At 42.3% G+C, this 16,991-nt stretch overlaps 1 long non-coding RNA gene across 1 annotated transcript; it reads left to right on the top strand.

Annotated features, from left to right (window-relative positions):
- Window positions 1-410: 410 nt before the first annotated feature.
- LOC148184956 (uncharacterized) lies at window positions 411-16,128 on the top strand. The gene is made up of 3 exons (XR_015771856.1): window positions 411-551; window positions 5,909-6,003; window positions 15,708-16,128. It is a non-coding gene; the product is annotated as an uncharacterized LOC148184956 (long non-coding RNA).
- The last annotated feature ends 863 nt before the right edge of the window (window positions 16,129-16,991 follow it).

Raw genomic sequence — 16,991 nt, 5'->3', positions numbered from 1 at the left:
CCCGCGTCAAATTGTCCTGGAAGGGGAGTCAGGTTTCATGCCTCCCTCGTTAAAGGGGAGTAAATATGAGACCAGAGGGACCAACAAGTAAAATTAGCTTTAGATTCAAAGCTTTCAAATTAGGACAAGCAATCAGCCAGAGTGGCAAAACTTTGTTAATTCTTGACAGATTTGGCAGAGTAAAAGTAAAACTTATTCACATTCTTAATATTGCGTAAATACACACTATCCCTGAGCTTTGTAATGTACTTCCAGAAAAAGAAGAAAGGGAGCCTGGTATAGAATGGCATTCATTAAGGACTCAGTCTTAATGTTTTCCAAGAGTCATTAACTCAGATGGGTCAGAGTCCAAGCCGGATTTTCTTCTGAGGTGCAAAACATTGTGGAGTAAGAGGAACTGTCAGGGATCTGTTCTTGCATGCTGTTGCTGAAGAAATTAGGAGTCGTATCAGAGACAGCCACTAGATTTTTTCATTGGTAGGAAAGAGCCAAAAAGGAAAAGCTGGACGAGGGAGACAGCAGGGTGTATCTCCAAGGGATGAATCTGAAAGGTAATTTTGTCATTTTTATTTAAAAGTAAGGTCCTCTGGTAATGGGATTTTTTTTTCTTGCCATCTTATAAAATAACCTCTTGTTATTGCAGAAAACACTAGCAGAAATGGACTGCACTGTGAAAGAGCAAAAACCTTTCCCTAACACCAGTTCTACTCATGCACATTCATTTGCTGACACCCTAAACCAGCAATTAAGCACTTTGTCTCCTGAAGATCTGTGTTGCACTCACAGGAGCAAACATGTAAACAAAGGCATTTTGTCATGCTCCTCTTCAGTTCAGCCATGATCCTCGTGGGCCAGTTAATCCAGTTTTATGGCCAGGTTATACCAGCACTGCAGCACGCAGGGGCTGCACCAGGACAGATAAAGGTGTAGAGAAAGGGCTGCCTAGATTAAGACTCTGCGCAGCTCTAATCCTGCCTACGCTGAATATTCTCTCCCGTATCTCCCTATCTCACCCAAAGACTCTTCTCAGATCGGCATGCCACTTCTCAGTAACCTCTTCCCTGATCCCAGCAGCTTCTTGCTGGGGAGAATTTGCTCCCATTACCACACCTGATTTAGCCTTTGCTCTCGCTCAGCTTCTGCACACTTAGCTGGAACCCACAGCTGCTGCAGAAAAGATGTCTGAAAACAAGTAGTTGCTAGTGGTTTGGGTTTTTGCTTTGTTTTTTGGGGTGTGGTTTGGTTTTTTTTGGTGTTTTTTTTGTGATTTTTTTTTTGGTAATTTTCTGGTAGTTATTAATCTGCTCTGTGTTTTCTAATTGACCACCTATAAAGAGAACTTAATTCAGTCAAGCCACATAGGTGCTCTTCTTCTCCCTGTAAAGATTAGTCTGGATCTATGTCTGCATCCTCTCCTCTAGTTTTCTTTGAATGCATCTCTATCTGATGCCTTCCCCAAGGTGTCATACATCCCTGTGGCTATATATCCAGGAAAGCTGGCCAAATCATTAGTGATGAATAATTTATCAGATAAATTTTACCTCTCTTTCAATTGTGAGTGCCACATAGTGCCTGACTGGTGTCTTACTCATGAGCAACTTGCTGGAAATACTTGAAATTTGAGATAATTTGGCACAAAGATAATACAAAGCTTAGTCCTACGAGGAGCTGAGTACTCTGGATTCATTTCACAAAAAGACATAAGTAAGAAAGTTGGTTGTTCAGCTGCAGTCAGTGAGACTGGGCTCACACTGGTGGTGAAGTGTGCTGAAACAGAGCCCAGGGCAGCGAGCAGCGAGCAGGACCCTGTGATTCTGTTCTCTGGCTGGACTTGTCAGCCACACAGATTCGCCTCTCACAGGGATTTTGCTTTAAAAAGATTTTCTGGCGGTGAAAAACAATACAGTGTTCAAAATCAACACCACATGTAAAGGGAAGAAATGGTATCTGAGGATCTTATAAAGCTCTGCAGCATATCTGCGTCCATTGTTTTGATGGTGAACCAGATACCTCTTAATTCCTAGCCCTCCTTGGCCTGATTGACTTGTGCCCATAACCCCAAATTTTCTCTGATTGCTATGTGACCTTCTGAATTTTCTATCTCCTGCTAGAATTAATTCAGTAGTGTTTCACAGACAATATTTTTTTTTTTTTTCAGGTAGGGAGGCAGAGGACAAAAGAAACATGAGGTGGGAAGGCAGGGAGCAAAAGAAACAGAAATCACAGTATTTAAGCAAAAAGCACAGTGGGAAGGAAATTATCCTTTTCACGAAACAGCTCTAGTGTATAGGGAAATTAAGAGCAAACTTATCTGCTCTGCTCCAATTCCACTGTGCCACTCAGATGTGAATCCCAGATGCTGCTTTTCTCACACGATGTCCCCCTTCTCTCTATGCTGTTTTCTTCACATGAGATTTCTCTCCTACAGGAGGGCTTGTTACTAAAATTACGTTTGCTTCTGTTTTCCCTTGGTCATCCAGATTATTAGAGGCTTCTGCCTCAAAACAGTCTTTCTTTGCCCCTTATGTTTTCATACATACATCCTCAAAACCCCCTGTATTCCTTTCACTTGGGGACTGCACAGATTGTCTCACATTTAATTAAACTTATCTGTGTGTTTCTGTCTGTTTCCTATTTCTCATCGTCATACACTACCTGACAGAGCAACGGGCAGTCTTCTTCCTACAGCGTTATTTTTTGAACATGCTATCAACAGCAAAAGACACTGTGTCTCAAAAAGCTTGCAATTTACAGAGCTGGCAGGGAAAGAACGAGGGAAAAATAGGATTAGTACCTTTTTGGTTGAGGAGGAGAAGTGAAGAAAAGCAACATAAAGACTGTGCGTAGTCACTCCAGTCACAGCCGACATTAGTGGGACACAGACTTGCACCTAGGTGCTCTGACGCTGTGCAGTTCAGTACTTTAACCACAAAGCTGTTTTTCCTTTCTCTCCTGCGTTGTTCCACGCCCTCCTCCTGTTCCCAAGCATGGAAAAGAATCTACCCTTATCCCCAAGGCTTGGGACCCACCAGTACTGTCTCTTTCCATTATTATACTTTTCCCCCTCTTCAGATCTCCTTCCTACGCACCTTGTGAGTGCTGAGCACGAACAGCAGAAGAGAAATGGAGACTGTCCACTGCATATATTGGCTGTTTTTTTCCCCTTGCGCACTCCTCTGGCTGCCTTTGACCAGATTGCTTTCCGCCTTCGGTTCTGACCCTATTCTGTTGTCTCTGGATTGGAGAAAAGATGACCCTGAATCTCCTGTTTCTGAGAGCTGTCGCCACTCCTCTGAATCTTAACAATAATAAAATTATACCAGGAAATTTGTACCATCTCATAAAACTCTGCCCCTCCCAAGTGCAGTTAACTGATTTTTTGGAGATAAGAAGTGGAGTGTGGACAAAAAAGAAGCATGTTTTTCATTTCATATTTTTTTAAAAACCCTGTAAATCAGAACCTTCACACATCCTCAAGAAAGGGAGAGGTAATTACTAAAAGAATACTTTTCTTTTCAGGTGGGGTTTTCAATCTGTTTCTCACTCCTTGGTGCTTTGCCTGCACTTACTTTAGCTCAGTTTTTTTTGTATGCATTTCAAAAGTTGTCATCAATGCAGCTTCTGAACCTTCTGATTTTAACCAGTTACATCTTACAAATCACCAGCTTTGAGGATTTAGGAAACTGTTGCTGTGCTTTTTTAGCAATAGTAAACTAAAGCAGAGAAATTAAGAAACTTGTCTTTGGTTGCACGTGTAGCTGGGCAGCACAAGAAGATGAGGCCCCAGTTCTCTCTGTTGTGCCTTGATTGAAGGACCCTGTTCAGCAGTTGCTGTTCCTCTCCCAGAGACCCACAAGGCTGGCTGCAGCCTTACCTGTTTCTCTGCTCTGAGAGGGATGACAATGGGGTCCTACAACTTGATTCAGATCTCTAAAGAGTGGGATTTGCAATTGCCTGATTCAAGTTGCCACTCAAAACTGTCACAGATCTGCTTTCAGTGGTTTTCTCTTCCTCCCCTTACTACAGCAAAACCCTTAAAAATACCTGTTTTTGTTAGGATGATTATTAGCTGAGACTTGGGAAAAGCTCAGATACTAAAGCAAGAGTGCCAGCAGTGTGACAAACTTGGGTAGAAGGGCAAATTCTGGTTTGTACCCATATGAAAACCAGGGCTGAACTCCTTTTTTTGGCCAGTTGTACAGCATGCTTTCTGCTGTAGACCTTGGGAATGCTTTGGTGCTGCTTACATGAGGAACCAAATTGTTTTTGACCTCAGTGAAGAGGGGGCCAAGAGGGACACATCTGATGCCTTTTAGCAACCGCAAGGTTTTCTGTAGAATAGACATAGGCTATGAAACAAACACACAGCTGGAGTTAGGGTGCTTTTGAAAACATTGTCTTTATTCTTTACCTCCCTTTCTTCCAGGACAGCTCTTTGCTTATTCCCTCTTCAGAAAGGGACTATTCTGTCACACAGCCTAGCCTGGCTGGAGATTAGGGATTCTCTCTGCCCCTTCATCCTTGAATATTTCCTTTTAATTTCACAGTTTAAATTCCAATTGTGTAATTACATTCTGCCTACCCCAAATTCCTCTGTAATTTCAATTGGACACGGTGTCCTTCACTCTCTAGGCAGAACTCTTGCAGTGCTGTGGGGCACTGTTAATAGGCTGCCACGCTCCACTCTAGTCCCATTTCATGTAAATGGGGAAAGAGAATGGACCTGGATCCCTTTGAACTAAAACTGCTGCTCTATACAGGCGAGACAGGGGTTGCTACAGAGTGACAAGGCAGTCTTGCCCCATGGCAATACACCGGGCAATTTTTACAATGCCTCAGTCTGAACAGATTTTTGGAGTAAAAGTCTAAATCTGTCTGGAAGTATTTCTCCCCCACAACACCATACCCTTTGATCACAAATAAAGCTGTACAGAGACACCCAAAACACTACTTCACTGAATTTATGTGGCCTAAGAGTACCTGCTCGCACCGTTTAACATGGCAGAAGTGCCATAGTGATTTAATTTAGGTCCAGGGAGTTGTGTAGCAATGAGAGGGCATACAGCACAGATGCCTAGTTCAGTAAAATGCTTTACAAGAACTGGCAAGTCCCATGCATTTTATGACCCAACCCTAATACTGCCTGCAGATTTTGCTGTGTCAGCATTTCCCCTCAATCCTTATGCTGGTGGCGATCACCTGAGTCCCACATCCCAACTTGTTTTATCACAACACTCCCTTTTTGTGTGTTGGTATCTGCTTTACATCAGTGTGAAATCATTTCTACTTCTTTCTTCTTCTTCTGCCTCCTTCTTGTTTTCAAGTTCCTTCTTCACTGTGGCACAGGCGCTTACTTAGTCAGTGTGCCTGTGTGCAGCCCTTCAGTTATCAGAGACATTAATCTTTTGGATTACCACCACCTTCTGCTGTAGTCTTCTGTGGAAACTCAGGGAAGAGAAGGGAGGGAGCATGTGCGGGTGGGAGAATGCTCCTCCTTTGCCTTGTCTCATAGAACTTCATCTCTCTGTACAAATTCTCTGGCAAGCTCAGGGAAAGGAGTTGTTCACCAGGTTTAGAGTGATGTTCTACACAGGTCAGCAAAAGGAATTAGTTTACTTTAGAAACTGGAATTATTTGATGTTTGATCATCTTCAGCCACGAGCAATATTCTTTTCATCATGTGTATACCATTGTCAGAGGAACATGGGGCTGACTCCATAACTGGTGACACAGTCCTTTAACAAAGTTAATTTCCTTTCACTGCAAGACTACCCTAGGTAGTCCTCCTACCACAGAATGATAGATCTTAACTTGAAATAAACATCCAGCTCCTTGCTGGCAGTGCTGTATCTACATGGAACCTCAGTTACTTTGAATTTTGATGGGACTTCTTCTTTATATATTCCAGACGTTTGGTCCTGCTCCCAAGGGATGTCTTTATGCCTGCTCCCGTGTTGGCAGACCCGAGGCTGCTGTTTGCATCTCTAGCAGCAGACAGATCAGGTGAGATCAAGGAGACCATATTTCCATGTTTCCTTGCTTAGCTTACACTGTTAAAAGTGAGTTGTTGTTAGGAGGAAACAGAGCATGTAATAACTTGAGTTGGGTTTTATTTGGCTTTGAGTCATAAATCTTAAAGGAAAGGAAAGAGCCATCATGTTCATCCCCAAGTTTGTCATACAATCAGCAAGGGGCAAGGCAGTAGTGTGGGCAAGAAAATGAAACATGTGAAGGTACAAGTGCCAGCGGGGGGAAGTCACTGTTGCTTATTGTCAGTTTTGGTGTGACACAGAAAGTTCAGCTAATCCTCTTAGTTACAGAGACACACGGGTGGGGGGAGATTGTTATCTCAAGCAATTTGCTGGCTCTACTCCTTTTTTCCTTCGAGTTTCTTTTCGCCTAATTGAGCAGCATTTCTTCCTGGGACTCGTTTGCAATAATCCTGGGGCCTCATCTGGGAAAACACTGAAAAATATAGAAAGGAGAAGCTGCCCAAGCAAGGCATCTTGTATCACCGTGGGTTTCTCTCATCAGAAAGGTATCAGGTTTGGCTCCAAGTGCTGAGGATTAAAAATAAGATAAAGATTCAAAGTGAAAGAGAATCGTCTGTTAATCAGGGCAAGTGATCTTTCTGAAAGTTGTATCTCATTCATGCGCTAGAAGGACAGGTAACCACCATTCAGAAAACGAGGACCTTGGTGGTCTGAGGATGGAGCAGGAGCTGAGAATTCCACTGGAGTACATCAGAAATGTGTTGATTCCATTTTCATTGCCAGAGGGGTGTATCTGCAGCAAATCTAATCAAGAGTCAAAAGGTGAATGAGAACAATAACTGAGGAGTTTGTTTTTATTTATCCAGGAGATAAGGATTCAACAACAGAAATAGAATGAGAAAAAGATGCCTCTTTCTGAGCAGACAATTATTCCACCCACGCTCACTCATCATCAAGATTTTAATATTCTATTACTAAGGCTATTTAACAGTTTCTCAGCCTCAAGGCCGCTAATGTTTGTGCAGATACTCTGCCAGTTGCCACAGGTGTCTTTTTACAAGAGACCTGAGTAATTAATGTGGGATAGTCCTGAAGATGGCAGTAGCCAAGAGCTATTCTTCAGTAGACTCCACACCTTCTTCCTGATGCTGGAGCAGAGTTGGTATTACCAACATTTGAATGCATTTGAAAACCTGATTTCCATATGCAGACAGAGCCTTAGTCCTTGAAGGCACAGATTGTTTCTAGGGAAGTAAAGGCTCTGGTTCCCAAGCCCCAGTGATTCCCCCTGGAGAAGTTACAGATACCACTGTTCAGCTGGCTGCATTACTAAGGTGCTGGAGATAGTTATCCCAAAGAAGAGGTGGCTGAATGAGTGGTGTGGCCAGCAAACTGTTCAGCTCACAGCCTGATACATTTACTAATGTAAATCTGATTTCAGCTGATACCAATTTACTGTGATATCCTAGACTGAGAACTGCAGACATGAGTGATTTAATTCAAGATCATATCAATGTATTTTGCTGTGGTGGCTAAAGAATTTATTACTTCTAGCTGTGGAGAGGGGTTACCTTTTCGGCTGGGATGGCTAAATCAAGCAGGGACTGCCAAAGCCATCAGATGAGAGAGAAAGGACCAGAGTGGACATCAATCACAAACCAGCTGTAAAACAAGTACTATAGTGCTTTTAAGAGAAAAGATGTTCTGCTGATGTCCTGCTAGCACAGGACAAGGAAGTGAGTAGCTTGGTATGTATGTTGTATCTAGACATTCTCTTTGTCTTAAGTTCTTCAGTCTTTCTCTAGTGTTGCTAATCTGGGCCTTTGGAACACCTCTGAACTCACAGGTCCAGAGGCCATGCCTGGACCTGGCCTGTGACACAAACATGGTGCCTGTTGCTGGTTTCCAAACAAAGGAATCCCCAAGGCTGGATCAAACAAGACTCACAGTGTGTTTCAGCAGGTTTTTGAGTCAGGTACTCAGAGAATAAGGGCCCCAGCATGTGCCTTGAGGTTGCTTTGATGTGTTTCTATGCACACCATAGACAAAACTGCATTTCCTTATTTCACACCCATGCTGTGAAAATAAGTGCTTTAAGAAGTGTAATTGCCAGAAGGTATGGAGGTGAGAGCATCTTTGGTGGATTTACTTCCTTTGTTTCTTAAAACACATTGGTAGAATTTGATCTAAACTAATATTTGCTTTTTCAAACTGCATTAATTTCTGGTTAGACTGTGTGTGGGAGCAGGAGCAGGAAGAAAGGAACTTGTACCTGTGCTATGCACAAAGCCCTTGGATCACAAGGTCCACAAGAAATGCAGGGAATGCTCCATGATGAGTTATCTGGGAGTCTGGGAGCTTCAAAAAACACAAGGAGTAAGGACAGGGCAGGAATTGCTGGATTCGTGGATCTGTCTCTTCCTTCTGCAGGTCTGCACAGCTAGCTAGTTACATGCAGGACTATACCATGCTCTTTAACCCTCTCAGAGAGCTTTTCATCTTGTAACGCTGAAAATACATGGAAAAGTCACATTTTTTGGCCACAGATAATGCTTTCTGAATCCACCTCTGTAGTATTAGACTGCAGCTCTGAGAGTGAGATAGCATTCACAGTTGCAGAGACTGTGCAGAAATTAGACATTTATAAAATGCATACATAACGAATTTTAAAAATATGTTTAATAAATATTTGTGTATTTATATGTCAGATAGTGTTAGATTAATAAGAAAATGAATGTCTAAAACCACTGAAGAAAAAGACAGAATTGCAGCGGAATATCATGAATGAAAAAACATTTACCACTCTGAATAGGACCATCATATTTCCCAACAGCAGAACCCCATCCTCCCCTAATTCCCCCCTCCCTTTCCCCTCCCTCCTCAAACACATACGCATACACTATGGGAGGAATGACAGCTGTTCTTCATGGAGTGACAGCCCAGGGATATTGCATCCTCCCTTAAAAAAAAAAACAGGCAAGGTACAGAATAAGGTCAGTGAAGGGAGACAAAGGGGTCTCCCAGAGATGGCAAAGGGTAATTTATTGACAGATGAGATAGACGTTACTACAGAAAAATATTAAATGGATTCTTTTCCCCTGTCTTTAGAAGGGAAGAAACGTGGGAAGGGTTAGGAAGGACAGATGCCAGAAATAGAGACAAATTTCCCAGGAGAGGAAGAAGAAATCCTGAAGGAAATTAGGATCACAACATAGAAAAAAAAAAAAAAGTATTAAAAAAAAAAAAAGTATTAAAAAAATAAAAAAAAATCAGAGCTTCTAAAAAGCTACAAAATTCTGTCCTAAAATTCTGTATAGAAACAACAAAAAAAGGCAGCGGAGAAGGAACCCCACCAGTGTTGGCAGCCTCGCTTCAAAGGCATTCAGTGAGAGAAGGAAGTGCTGGTAAAACACAGCACCTGATTAAACGGCAGTGTTTGAAAAGGGCTGTCGGGAAATTACAGAGCTGTGCACGCTCCCGACGTCAGCAGCGAGGAAGACTCTGGGAGCACGAATCAAAGGGAGGCTGAGGGAGCATGTGAAGCATGGAGATTTTATTAGGGGCAGGAGTGAGAAAGGGTTCACATAATGGGAGCAGCCAAGCTCTGCAGATGGGAGCAAAGGAAAAGCCGGGTCTTCTGGTGCAATAAACTGGCATAGTGCTGTCAACTTTGACAGTATGTCAGTTCTCACTGCAAGGAAAGAATCCAAGTGAGAGGCTTAAATAGTGGATGTTATGAATATAGCTTCTCTGGCCTAGAGAACTTCCCTCCAGATAATTGCACAGAAGAGGGCAGAAAAAGACAGTGTACCAGTGCACTCTGGTTGGGGTTCTGTAATTCCATGTTCTCTCCAGCCAAGGACATGTTCCTAGAACTTGTAACTTCAGAAGGGTTCATGATTTTCACCTGTAAGGGCCAGACTGACAACAGAGGAATCACCAAAGAAAGTTTCCACAAAGATAAAAGCAGCAGAATAAAAGAAATTTGGAGGAGAACAGATTTAATTTACATTTACAAGCAGGAATAGGTTTAAGCCAAACAGTATTTTATTCTTCTTCAAGCAAGGAACATGATATTCACAGTGTGTAACTCAGTCCCTATGGTAGAATATGGGAATAGGATGACTTTTAGTGTGTCCACTGTAATGTGCCTCATGCAGTATCTTTCTGATTGTGTCACTGCCTGCATAAATCCTGTCCAGACCTTTCCCTCAGAGCAGGTTCTTCTGCCCATTCACTCATCTCACCTAAACCCCTCCCATTCCAGCGAGCACACACAATGGGCTCTTACCATGTTCAAGTCCAGCAGAAGCACAGGGTATTGCATCGCCCTGTGTTGTCAGCTGCCTGCTCTCCAAACTGACAGAATTAATGCTAAACATAGGTTTTAAATTATCTAGATGGGGAGCATTCATCCCATCTCTGTAACTGCCCATGCTCAGGCTGAAGGGAATAATAGCCAGGCTACATTGGATTTGAAGCTTTGATACTCCAGAGGCATTTGCAATCTTTTGAGCCTTGAGAGCCTTTGAGCCTAGGACAAAGCAAAAATAAAAGCTGTCGTTTTGCTGAGTTTCACTGTTAAATGCTAAGGAAGTGTTAAATGCTGAAGCAGGCTAGTACTTCCAGACAGTGATTTAGCCTAGCTTTCTGCTGGCTAGGAGAGTGCTGCATGCTCAAGTGCAATCTGCCACACAGAGCCAGGAACAATCTGATTGTTTCTGAATCACTTCTCAAACAGAAAAACACAGGTAAAACTGCCAGTTTTGCCAGGAATGTATGTCCCATCCATGTTATGGCCTATAATTATATTTGAAACCACCCGTACCATAAGTGTGACCCAGATCCGAAAGATGATTGAAGCACTGTAAAATTCAGTGCAGCATATTTTAGGGACAGTCTGCAATTACACTGGATTATGATGGATAAACATGAACCTGCCATGAGAAATTTCTCCCCAGCCTGTGCTCACAGACCTGAGGTTACCTTCGGTTCTAACACCAACCTTATCCACAGACAAGACATAGCCCATAAGAAACAGGTGACAAAAGGCCTTTTTCAACTCAGTGGCTCAGTGTTCAGGCCGTCTCAGAAGATAGCATTTTAACTCACTAAGAGAACCTGAATCTGGGTCCAAGGAAGTGTCAGGCTCTTTCCCTGTGCTGTTGATTATTCTGTTAAAGAGTCCCAAATCAAATATTTCCTTTTGAAATGGTTATTTAATATTTGGGCCAAAAAGGCACAGTGCTGCTGCTTTGCAAGGTAGCAGCCAGGACTTGGGAGCCATAACTTGGGAGGGGAAAAGCCTGCACTGATGAATACTCTTTCACATCACACACTCTCCTGAAACATATGTCTGCCCCTCACAGGCAAAAGCCTTAATCACCAGTTTAGAAAGTTGTGCTTGTGCTCTCTGGAGCCAGTGCGTGTTTAATTGTGCCTCAGAGAGGTGAGTGATTGCTCATGGAGAATGTTTGTTAGCAAGGTGAATTTTGCCCTATCTTTTGAAATTTCCTGCAGACTGCTGCTGCTGCAGTATCCATGTACAACACTGTGCTCAGTTTCTGGGTTTCAAACACACTGACAGATACAGTCTCTTTCTCCCAGCCTGTGTCTTTTTCATTTATTTAACTTGCAAGTCTTTTAGGGTGAGAACATCTAGAATTGTGCTGCATGCTGTACATGCTGCAGTGGGGTCCTGGTGCTAGTTAAGACCTCTGGATATTAATGTAGTGACAGTAAATATCTGTATCCTTAGCTATCTATCAGCCCAAAAGGATGCTGAGAAACAATAGGTCATAAAGGCAAAATATTTTTAAAGTATTTAGTATGGGCATGGATGTAAGATGAAAAAGATTCTCACCCACAAAGGGCAGGAAAAGCACAGCATCTCCCTGCAAGGTTTTGGAATGATTCTCTGGCAGAGCCCTTCTGTAGCGTTGTGACAGGCAGGGGTAGCCATGCTGCTTGTAAAGAAGGGTTGTGGTCTTAAAGGTAAGCTATACTGCCAGTTTAAAATGCCAGTTCTGTGTGTGGCATGCAAAGTGCAACAGTTCTTGGGGACAAGTGAAAAAATGAGCTGAAGGCAAATTTCTGTTCCTGTTTCCCAATGAATAAAGTGGACATTATGCTCCCTATTAACTTCAGCACGCAATACTGAAATTCTCTGGCATCTTCAGATGGAATATGCCTATTTTTGAAATTCAACATTTGTACTTTTTCCTTAACTGGATATTTTTTTGTTAAACATAGGATTATCTTATCAGAAAGATTTCTGATGGTCTCTGCCTTTTTTCTTAGTGCTTTTGCAATGAATGGCTATGCTTTCTTTTTGCAAAATACAGACTATTTCACTGAAAATTTCGAGGACAAAAATAATTTCTACTTAGCAGTAGCATTAAAACCCTTGAATTGGGCCACATTCTGCTGCCAATGCAGTTTTGAGCACACTCGGAAAATATTTTGAACAGCAGGGAAGAATAGCGATTACCACCTCAGAGTCTCTTAAAGGTGTGAATATTGTGGGTTATTTTCCCTTTGACTGTTTATGGCCTATTTACAGTATAATCACACCAAATCAAGGTTATAACATGCCTTTATTTTTTTCTTTTAGTGAAAACAGAATCCAGCATTTTTATTTTTTTTTATTTACTCTAGCTCCCCCTATAAGCTAAGGCATTTTTAGGCACTAAGCAAGAATGATCTCTTCTCCAAGGCATTCGTAACTGAAGGAGAAACAAGGAGAAAGGTGGCTAGGAAAAATACTAGGCAAGTTATTTACACTTTCTATACACTTGCAACAGCTATGCTGTTGTAAACATGGCCAAAAAATGGAATAAAGGGTACTTAATTGTGGAGAGAAGACAGATTTGCCAGTTTTGCCCAGAAATAAGGGATTATTTTACAGCGTGTAAGCATCATCAGACCAAGCTGTGGATACATGTATAAGGTCAGTTCAGTGAAATAGTATTCTTATCACCCTTTACATACCAGACAGTGGCCCTGTGTAAGTGCATTAGAAGAGAACAGTCGTAGAATCATAGAATGTTTTGGGTTTGAAGTGACCATAAAGGTCACCCAGTTCCAACCCCCCTGCAATGAGCAGGGACACCTTCCACTAGACCAGGTTGCTCAGAGCCCCATCCAACCAGACCCTGAATGCTTCCAGGGGTGGAACTTCCCTAGGCAACCTGTGCCAGGGCCTCACACCCTCACAGTAAGGAATTTCTTCCCAATATTTAATATAAATCTACCCCACTATTTAATATAAATCTACACTTTTTCACTTTTAAATGGTCACCCCACTTCCTATCACTACGTTTTCTGATAAATAGTAACAACAACCGCTTTTGTTTGTTTTTGTTTGTCTGCTTAAGACCTCGGCCTTTCTGTGACTCAGGCTCCTGATTTGGCCAACCCAGCTCATGCTAAGGCCTCATGTGTGCTGGGAGCAGCAGCATTGGATTGAAGCAGAGCCACGTATGCAGGACAGGTAGCCAGGAAGAACTAAAGGGCCTTTATGCAGCCATGGTGAAAATAGTGATTTTAGCTGAATTGGAAGGAATAGCACCTCTTGCTCCAGGAGCTTGACAACCCCGCCCAGCAGAACTGCATCCTTGGGAGGTGATTTGGGAGCCTGCACACTTCTGAAATGTGTCTAATGGAAGCTGAGGGGATGTGGGAATCTTTAGCGTTGGCCATTAAGACAAGCTTAAGTGGTATTACTCTCCAAGAGGTCCTTCAGTGTAGGCTGGCAGATTTACCACTATACATCCCAGAGGGTAAAAACCAAGGGAGATCCTCAGCTAGAGAAAATGTAAAAGAGCCAGCCTATCTCCATGTGAAAGACAAAAGAGGAACTTGAGAAACAGTTACTACTGAGTGTAAAAGATGAGGGAAAATGTGTTTAGAGAAGAAGCTGTCTCTGAGATGCCAACTTTCCTTTTGTGGCAATGGAGAAGTTTTCCTCTTTTATCTCTCATAACCCTCTGGGATCTGTGTTTGGAGACAGGGTGACACCATATGTTCACAGGTGTTAAAAATGACAATATAATACTGGCTTTCACATTTATGTATTAGCTTTTACATGTTGTTATTGATCATAAATATTTAGATATGGTACAATTTGTAACTCCTTTTGGCTGCTTATTAGTGTAATACAATCTATTAGGTTTTGCACCGTGTAGCTTGTAGAAATAGTGGTGTGATGAATGTATTCTATCGTAGGCCTTAGCAAAACACAAAATGTTAAAATGCTCCTATGTAACTAAGGGAATAGTGTAGGGCAATTACGCTTGTTTCCCCCACATCTGCTGACCGACCTCTCCAAGTGATAAGATAACAGTGACACAAACCAGAGCATGGAGAAGAATTATAGAAGAACTTGTTAACTCCTTATCAGGGAGTGTGAAACAACAGGATGGAAACACAAGAAGAAATAAAATATATGGACTTAACCCACAGGATGTCATGCCGATAAGTTAGAGTGTAAAATCAAGGAAAAGAGCTCCTGAAACATCAAAAAGCTCACAAGAATGTTTGAATAATGTATGAAACACATGAATATGCATGCACCTCAGTAATGTAACAGTATACAGATAACACTGTCTTAATCTGCTGGTGTGTCCTTTGGCCAATAGCTAAAAACACCCCAGCGCTAGACATTGTCCCTTTTTATCCCCTTATTAAACTTCTAAAAATTCTGAAGAGTAAGCTCTGTTTTTCACAAAGGGATAGAGCATGCAAGTACTGTGAGCTCAGGGACACATACAAACCTACCAGCATGAAACCTAGACTGGATATTTAAGAAACTAAGGTGGGTGCTATTCACACTGCTGAGGATCCCAGTCCCAAGATGATGGTTCCAAGTTAATGATCCATCCCTACCTTACAACATTCCTCACTGACACAGGAATCCAGACATCCATGGCACGTCAGTATACTTACAAAGGGCAGCCTCTGCTTTGCAAGCAGTCGAGTTTCTATTGCAGGCCAAAATGGGAAACCCAGCAACCACCCTCTGGTCAGGGCAAAGCTGATTCTGTCTAAGGGACAGACAATCCACCTGACCTTACTTTTGGGTGCCCTTAATATACTGGGCATAGATGTATTGAAGGGTCAGTGTGAGGAAAATGGGAAATAGGGACATCACCCCTTCTGCCCCCAAGCTTATCTCTACAGATACATCTCTGACTGCTAATCTGTTGCAAACAGCTGCTCCTTTACCCCATAGTAAGGCAGTTAATATTCCACAATACACATTACCTTCTGGTGCTATTTGTCCTGTTACTGAATTGATAAAGGAGCTGGAAGAACAGGGAATTATTGTCACGTCTCATTTCCCCTACAATTCTCCTTTATGACCAGTAAAAAAAATCTAATGGCAAGTGGCAACTAACAGGAGATTACAGAGCCTTGAACACTGCCACTGAGCTGCTCACTGCAGCTGTTCCCTGTATGAATGACACAGTCATTTTTCTTAATGAACAATCTCCTGTGCTCAGCCAACAACAGCAGGATGCTTTGAACACCTCAGCCTGGTATCCAGGAGATCGGGTGTGATTTCAACACCCATCACTTGGAAAAGTCCAGACCCCTCTGTCACACTTTTGAGGGAAAGGAATATGGGAAACAGAGGATATTGTGGGAGTGAAATTAATAATTTCTGAGACTTGGATATGATACAAAACCTATCTCTTCTTTCCCTTTCCCTAGGAATTGTTGAACTTCTGGACAAATAAGTGAAAGCTGTCATTCAACCTGCATACAACTGGAAAGTGTCCATCTAGAAAGTACATTTAAGCATTCCTTGGAACTTCATTAATGCTTTTTGTGGTACAGTGCTATCGCCTGTGATAATGTTGACAATGTCTAAAAAGTCAAGAGCTTTCATGTGCTGGACAATTCTAATCCTCACCTTGAGGCATCTGGCATTGTGTCATATAAATGTTGATGTCCTATGTGATGGCCAAACAAATCCACAGAATCTGGGCTTTGCTGGACTCGAGATTATGAGCAGCCATCTCTGTACAATAGGGATAAGGACCTAGGCAGGAATATCTGACTTTGGATTCCTAAATAGTTTTTGGGTAGTAGAAAAATAGCTTGATTTTCATCCATGTTCAGTGTTTAAGAACCCCAAATTATGCCAATACCTAATTAGTGAACTTCAGTGGAAGAAAAATATCCCTTAGACTATAATGGAATTGTTTTCTTAGGACTACTGTCATACTTCTACAGCTTTAAAAATATATATATAGATATATATATGGGGAAGTATTGATGAACAGTAGTTTCAACCAAGAGTTGACTTTCCTAGTGTGCTCCAGGCTGAAATCTCTGAAAAGCAAAAATGCTCACTTGCAAGCTATCTCCACAGCCCAGATCAGCAGGCAGCAATTAGTTTCCCAGGCACTCACTCTTCTTTCCATCTTCCTGATGGATATTTCATCTGAGTTTATGCTCTCCTCCCTCGCCTTCTCTTCAGCCTCTCTGCCTCTCTTTCCAATAAGGCTATGATCTGTCACAGACTCTCAATGGACAAGACCTATACATCCCATCACTGTCATAGGCAGTTACATGAGACAGGCCAGGATGAAAAGCGGTTTGGAAGGGAGAGAAGCCGTCATGCTTCAGGGCATAGAGTTGAACTCTAACCAAGGAGGAGAGATGAAGGAGGGCTTTGGGCCAGAAGGGGAGAAATTTTTACTCAGGGCAGGTTATTCCATAATTACCCACTTAAACTTTCTTTATACCTTCTGAGGTGAATCTGGTTCTGGCCAACATCAGAGACATAAGGGGTGGATCACTGGTCTGATCCAGGAGGGGAATGAGTTTCTTCATTCTTTCTGCCAGTGTGCTGAGTTTATAATGTTTTCTGAAACCACAATGAAATCCCTTTCCAAGCATGACCCTTGCTCTGCCAGTGATAGCCAAAACTCCTTCCCCTAGCCCTGTCCTTCACACTTCCACAAGCAATACAGAGAGAAGCCAGTACAA

This window comes from Pseudopodoces humilis, chromosome 2 (genome assembly GCF_049639895.1).
Source record: "Pseudopodoces humilis isolate 2021_Gansu_Grassland_sample_001 chromosome 2, ASM4963989v1, whole genome shotgun sequence".
In the NCBI taxonomy this organism is placed as follows: domain Eukaryota; kingdom Metazoa; phylum Chordata; class Aves; order Passeriformes; family Paridae; genus Pseudopodoces; species Pseudopodoces humilis.
Note: the sequence above shows the minus strand (reverse complement) of the source record. Positions and strands in the feature narration are given on the sequence as shown.